General features: G+C 55.3%; 1 pseudogene; it reads right to left on the bottom strand.

Annotated features, from left to right (window-relative positions):
• Positions 1-2,799: 2,799 nt before the first annotated feature.
• LOC112134991 (small ribosomal subunit protein eS10-like) lies at positions 2,800-3,338 on the bottom strand (annotated as a pseudogene).
• Positions 3,339-6,420: the final 3,082 nt, after the last annotated feature.

Genomic DNA, 6,420 nt, shown 5'->3' with positions numbered 1-6,420 from the left:
AGTTCTGCTGTGGAGTTTCTGGGCCTGGAGGTGAGGCCAGTGGGTGGGTAACGTAGGACGAAGGAGGTGCCAGGTGACCCAAGGAATTCCCGGTGGGTGCAGCCCAGCCCTGCCCCCCACATCTGGGGCATTTTGGACCCCAATCCCCTGCCACCTGGGCCCTCCACCCTTCCCTCCCCCTGGGACAGCCTTGCCCTCTGAGCCCCACCCTCCTTGGCTCTAGGCCTCACCCTCCCTGGCTCCTCTGTCTTGTAAAGATGCAGATGGCCTCAGTTTCCCAGTGCAGGGCCCTCCACAGAATGGCCAGAGGTTCCTCCTCAGGCAGGCCTTGCTCTTGCTCCCACGTGGGCTGCGGAGGCCCCACTGGCACCAGCCTGGAGACTCGAGGGTGGCCCTGACCTGTCCAGACTCGCCCTGCTCCTAGTGACTCCAGTGCCCCAGCCCCGCAAGCCCTGCCCCACCCAGTGGGTGGGCAGGCACCCCTTCCTCAGGAGCGGGAGGGGCTTTCCCAGGAGCGATGATGGGGGCAGGGGCTGGGGTTTGCTGGCAGAGGGAAGAGCCCCCAGCCTTGGACACAGTGAAGACTGAAACCAGGAGTTTCGGGTGCCAGGCTGGGCTGGGGCCAGGCGGGCAGGTGAGAGCGGCAGGCTGGTTTTTCAGCCCCACTGGGGGTTAATACCCAAACACACCGACATCCCCTGATGCCAGTCTGGGTGGCCAGAGCCCCTCCTGCTGATAACATCCCTCTCCCAAGGCAGGGAGGGCCTGTCCTGTCCAGGGATGCCAGAGCGAGCCTTCTGCAGAGGCCCGGGCAGCTAGGCCTGCCTGCCTCCACTTCCTCATCTGTAACTTGGAGCAATGGCATCCTATCGCCAGGGCTGTGCCCAGTGTGCCCTTGTGCTGAGCGGCGCAGTGTCCGCTCCAGTCCCCTCCTCCACCCCAGCTGCTGCCGCCTCCTCCTAGGGGCCCACTGGGACCTGGGGCAGGAGAGGGCACCAGGACGGGCAGCCCCAGAGAGGGGTCTCCCCTCAGCCGCATGGAAATGAGCCAGCCTGGGCTTGGAAGCCCGCTTAATCTTTTGCTGAAAAGATAATTTCTCTCTGTGCCTTTGTCGGGCGCTGGGGGTGAACAAAGGGGCTTTTGTGCAAGCCCGGCTGGTCCCACCCAGCAAGGCCTGGCATTTTCCCTGCGAACGTAAAATGCTGTAACAGGGAGTGTTTCTCATAACCTTCTCCTTTCCTCAAGTACAGAATCACTTTTGTTACCAAGGGCCCGCACACGGCAGCCGGGAGGGCCTTTCTTTTTCCTTCTCATCCCTTACAAAATGCCGTGTGCCGAGGGTGGGGTGTGGAAGGAGGGGAGGGACATGGCCCGCGCCGGGCCTTGCCACCTGTGCCCACTGGGGCCTCCAGTGCCCAACATCCTTTGGGTTAAGAATTTCCCTGTTCCCATCCAGCCTTGCAGAAGGGCCAGGGAGCAGGGCGTGTGAATCCTGCACCTACACCCACCTCGACAAGGGCTATTAAACATTCACCAATGGTGACCTTTTATGTGAATGCAAAAGTTCCACATGTTCCCTGCAGCACTTTGGAAATGAAAAAAAAAAAAAACCCAAACAAACAAAAAACACAAGAGCAAAATAGAATGTCACACAAAAAGGAAGATAAAAAATCACCAGTAATTCCAGCCTGTTGGTATTGGGGGCGCATCTTCCCAGTGTGTTTTCTCATCTTGTTCACAAAACTGGGGCCAGTCTTCATTGATTCATTCATTCATTCCCCTTCATTCAGCCCCCCAAGCAAGTATCGGGCGTTTAGGGCCTGGCTCTGAGCCCATTCCAGGGGTGCTGTTGAAGGTAAGCTGGCCGAGGTGCTGCCTCACCCTTTGGAAGGCCAGGTAGTAATCAGGTAAGCTCACGGGAATGTCATTTAATCATTCTTTGCAAACTGCTTTTTTCATCGAACAATACATCACGAGCGGCTAACAATACATCACGAGCTGCCAACAATACATTGCAAGCGGCTAACAAGACATCACGAGCGGCTAACAATACATCGCAAACGGACCACTAAACACATTTCTGCAACTTACTTTTCATCGCCACGCTGGATCTTCTCCAAGGCCCTCTCCCATGGTTTACCGAGTGCTGTGAGCATGATTTCGCAGCGTGACTCCTGTGGGCGGGCGCTGCCATTGTCCCATTGTGCAGATGAGGAGGCCGAGGGTCCTGCCATGCCCACTGGTGAGAACTCATGGTCTGTTTGACTTTGCAGCTGATACTCCCCCCAGCTTCCCCTCGGGGGACCTCTGTCCCTCCACCAAATCAGCCTTATCTGAGAGGCCTCTCCTGCCAACCTCTTTGGGGCCTAATTAGGGGTTACATCAGTGGGCTATCACGTCATCATCCACGAGCCCCCCCCACCTGCAGACGGCTGTGCCAGGCTAGGGTGCATTCCTCCAGGGGCTGCTGGGCGAGGGGTTCCTGACTCCCCCTCACCCTGGTGCACCCTGGCCCCCCGTTCTCAACTTGTTCCCATAAAGGGTGGCACTTGGTGTTGAATCACCTCTGCCTCATTCCCACAGCAAGGGCCTCCCAGTGGAGGCTGAAGTCACCTTTGCAGGAGGCAGGCAGCAGAATCCCAGCTCAGAGAGTCACTCCGCCCATCTCTGCTGGCATCCAGACTCCCCCAAATGCCTCTGCAATGCCTCATGAACAGCTTCTTCTTCTTCTTCTTCTTTTTTTTTTTTTTAAGGTTTTTTGGCTGTAAGTTTATTCAATGCAAAAGAATCCTCTCCAACTTTACTGAGGTGGCTGACCACGTCCACGACCAAATCCGCCTCTAAACTGGAATTCGGTTGCTGACCCAGCCCCAGCCTCGGCTTTCTTGTCAGCACCAGGTGGCACAGCACTCCGTCTGTAGGTATCTCTGTCAGCTTCCCCTCTTGTGAGTCTTGCAGGTCGCTCACCCTCCAGACCTTTAGGCCGAGGCCTGCCAGTCTCTGGACGGCTACGGCGTAGGGTGGCAGGCACAATCTCTGGGGGGCAGATGAAGGTAATCACGGAGATACTGGATACCCTCATTGGTAAGGTACCAGTAGAAATTTCTCCAGGCAAACTGTTCCTTCACGTAGCCTCGGGACTTGAGAGACTGCATGGCCTTCATGACATGAAGGTTGGGCACGTTCTTGTCTGCCAGCTCCGGGTGCTTAGGCATGTGGACATCCTTCTTGGCCACCATGACTCCCTCCTTAAAAAGGAGTTCATAAATGGCAATCCGGTTCTTCTTAGGCATCAACATCTCTGCGGCTGCAGGGTCCGGGGCCGGGGCTGGAAAAGCTTCTTCTTCTTCTTCCTTTTCCTCTTCTCTTTCTCCTTCTCTTTCTCCTCCTTCTCCTCCTTCTCCTTCTCCTCCTCCTCCTCCTCCTTCTTCTTCTTCTTCCTCTTCCTCTTCCTCTTCTCCCTCTCCTTCTCCTCCTTCTCCTTCTCCTCCTCCTCCTTCTTCTTCTTCTTCCTCTTCCTCTTCTCCTCCTCCTCCTTCTTCTTCCTCTTCCTCTTCCTCTTCTCCTTCTCCTCCTCCTCCTTCTTCCTCTTCCTCTTCCTCTTCCCCTCCTCCTCCTCCTTCTTCCTCTTCCTCTTCCTCTTCTCCTTCTCCTCCTTCTCCTCCTCCTCCTCCTCCTCCTCCTCCTCCTTCTTCTTCTTTAAATCATGGTAAAATAGACGTAACGTAAAATAAACGTAACATAAAATTTACCACCTTCACTATTTAAGTGAACAGCTCAGTGGCACTAGGCACATTCGAATTGTGTGACCATCACCACCCTCCATCTCCAGAACTCTCCATCTTCCCAAAGTGAACTCTGTCCCCATGAGACACTCACTTCCCATCCCCTCCCCAGCCTGGCACCCACCTTTCTACTTCCTGTCCCTATGGACCTGACAATACTGGGGACCGTCCACGAGTGGAACCACAGGACACGTCCTTTCGTGGCTGACTCATTTCATTTCTCGTAATGTTCTCAAGGCTCATCCCGTTTTAGCGTGGGTTAGAATCTCCTTCCTTCTCGTGGCTGCGTAGTATTCCACTATGTGATGGGCGGCATTTCGTTTCTCCATCGCTCGTCCCCGGATGCTCTGCTGCGTCCACCTTTGGCTGCTGGGACCTGATGCTGCCATGAACATGGGTGTGCAAGTTTGAGTCTGAGTTCCCGCTTTCACTTGGACTGAGTTTGTTCAGGGCCATTCGGTAGGAGCTGTTGACACTTAAAGACGCCCAGGGACGCTGCTGCTGGGGGCTGGCCTTGGAGGGATCATGGTGGGGCCAAGGTGCCATCAGGGCGTCCACAGCATCGTCATCTGCCCCGTGACACTGGGGGCAAGCTCAGTGTCCCTCAGTGGGGCTGGTTAAATCCCAACAAATACCTGTTGAAGTTCCTGTTTAATCTTCTTGGGCATAAACTCAAAGTCAGAATTGCGGGATCACGTGGTGATTCTACGTTTAAGTTTTTGGGGAACCGCCACATGGTTTTCCAGGAGCTGCACGGTTTCACGTTCCTGCACGGCGTTCTGATTTCTCCACCTCCGCACCAACACTTACTTTCTGTTTTTTTTTAATAATACTATGATAATGGGTGTAAAGTGGCGTCTCTTGATTTGCATCTCCCAGCTAACTAATGATGGCAAGCATCTTTTCATGTGCTTAGCGGCCACTCGTGTATCTTCTCTGGAGAAATATCTATTGCAGTCTTTCGCCTGTTTTTAATCGGGTTGTTTGGTTTTCTTCTTGTGGAGCTGTGGGAGTTTTTAAAATATATTCTAGATATGAACCTCTTACCCGACATATAACTTGCAAGTGTGTCCTCCCATTCTTGGGTTGCCTTTTCACTCTTGACAGTGTCCTATGATGCAGAGAAGTTTAGTGCAAATTTATTTTTTAATTTTCTTGCCTGTGTTCCTCTAAGCTTCTTTGTCCATCCACAGTTGGAGCCTCATTTCCTCTGGGGGGGTTTCAGTGTCATTCATTCAACATCCGAGGTCGGCCATTAATTCAACAAACCCTCCCTGGGGACCCACTGGTTGCCAGCTCTGCACTGGGCTCCAGGATGCGACGTCAGGACAGACAGACCCCAGTATGCGACGTCAGGACAGACGGACCCCAGGATGCGATGTCAGGACCGACAGACCCCAGGACGTGACGTCAGGACAGACGGACCCCAGGCTGTGATGGCAGGACAGATGAACCCCTATCTACACAGGGCTCATGGTCCTGTGGAAGCCAGAGACAAGGGAACAGGAGGTTAAGAGACTGAGAGCCAGAGTGTACTGGGGCTGGGGACCAAAGAGAAGGGGCTGTCGGAGATAGTGAGGACAAAGCCGAGGATTCAAGAATGAGGGAGCGAGGCTGGCTGGAGCCTGGGATTCTCCGGAGGCAGGTGCAGCTGGGGTCTTCACTGGGGTTTTCCAGAGGCAGCCCTGGGACCGCAGCTCATGGGGAGGGGCAGAAGGAGTGGGGACGGGAGCGATGAGAGAGGAGGAGAAGGTGGCCACTAAAGGGTGCCATACACTCCCCTGCAACCCAAACCGGGGGCTGGAGCCTCACCCCATGGGCCTCAGGGGTGGAGGTGGAGCTGGGACTGTCTGCGCTGCCAAGCACTCCATGTGTCCCCTCCCATGGTCCCATCCCCAACCTTCTCCCAAGAAGCCTGGCTACAGATGGGGTAGCCAGGCAGCCAAGGCAAGCTGGCGCAGCAGCTCTGGGGCTGGCTCGGGCCTGTCGCTGGTTGAGGGCTGCCCGGGGTCACCCATACCCAGCACACTCTTGCCTGGACTCATGACTCAGCGACAGACATGGGCAGCCTGGACAGGGTCATTCCAGCGACAGATGCGGGTGGCTCTGACAGGGTCATTCCAGCACCCAAGGTCAGATGCTCTCTGTGTCTGGGGGCTGCTGTAACGAAGGACCACAGATCGGGGGGCATAAAGCACCCAAAATGTGCTCTCCCCACTCTGGAGGCCAGAAGTCAGAGACCCGGGTGTCCCAGGGCCGCGCTCCCTCCAGAGGCTCCAGGGGAGGGTCCTTTCTGCCTCCTCCAGCTTCTGATGCTCCAGGCATTCCTGGCTTGTGGCCGCCTGGCTCCAGTCTCTGCCTCCGTTTTCATGTGGCTTTTCGTCTGTGTCTCTGCATCCTCTCATTTTATAAAGACACCAGTCCTTTGGTTAAAGGCTCACCCTACATGCAGGACAGTCTCTTCTCGAGATCTTTAATTCCATTTTCCAAACCCCTATTTCCTGGTAAGGTCACATTCTGAGGCTCTGGAGGGGGGCTCTCTGCTAGCAGATGCATGAACTTGCCCTGGAATCCTGGAGGCCCCCTAGGCTGCAGCTGTCCGGGAGGCTCCAAGTGTCTGGATCTGCATGGACGC

This window comes from Pongo abelii, chromosome 13, assembly GCF_028885655.2.
Source record: "Pongo abelii isolate AG06213 chromosome 13, NHGRI_mPonAbe1-v2.0_pri, whole genome shotgun sequence".
Classification (NCBI taxonomy): Eukaryota; Metazoa; Chordata; class Mammalia; order Primates; family Hominidae; genus Pongo; species Pongo abelii.
This window is presented reverse-complemented; position numbering and strand designations above follow the sequence as displayed.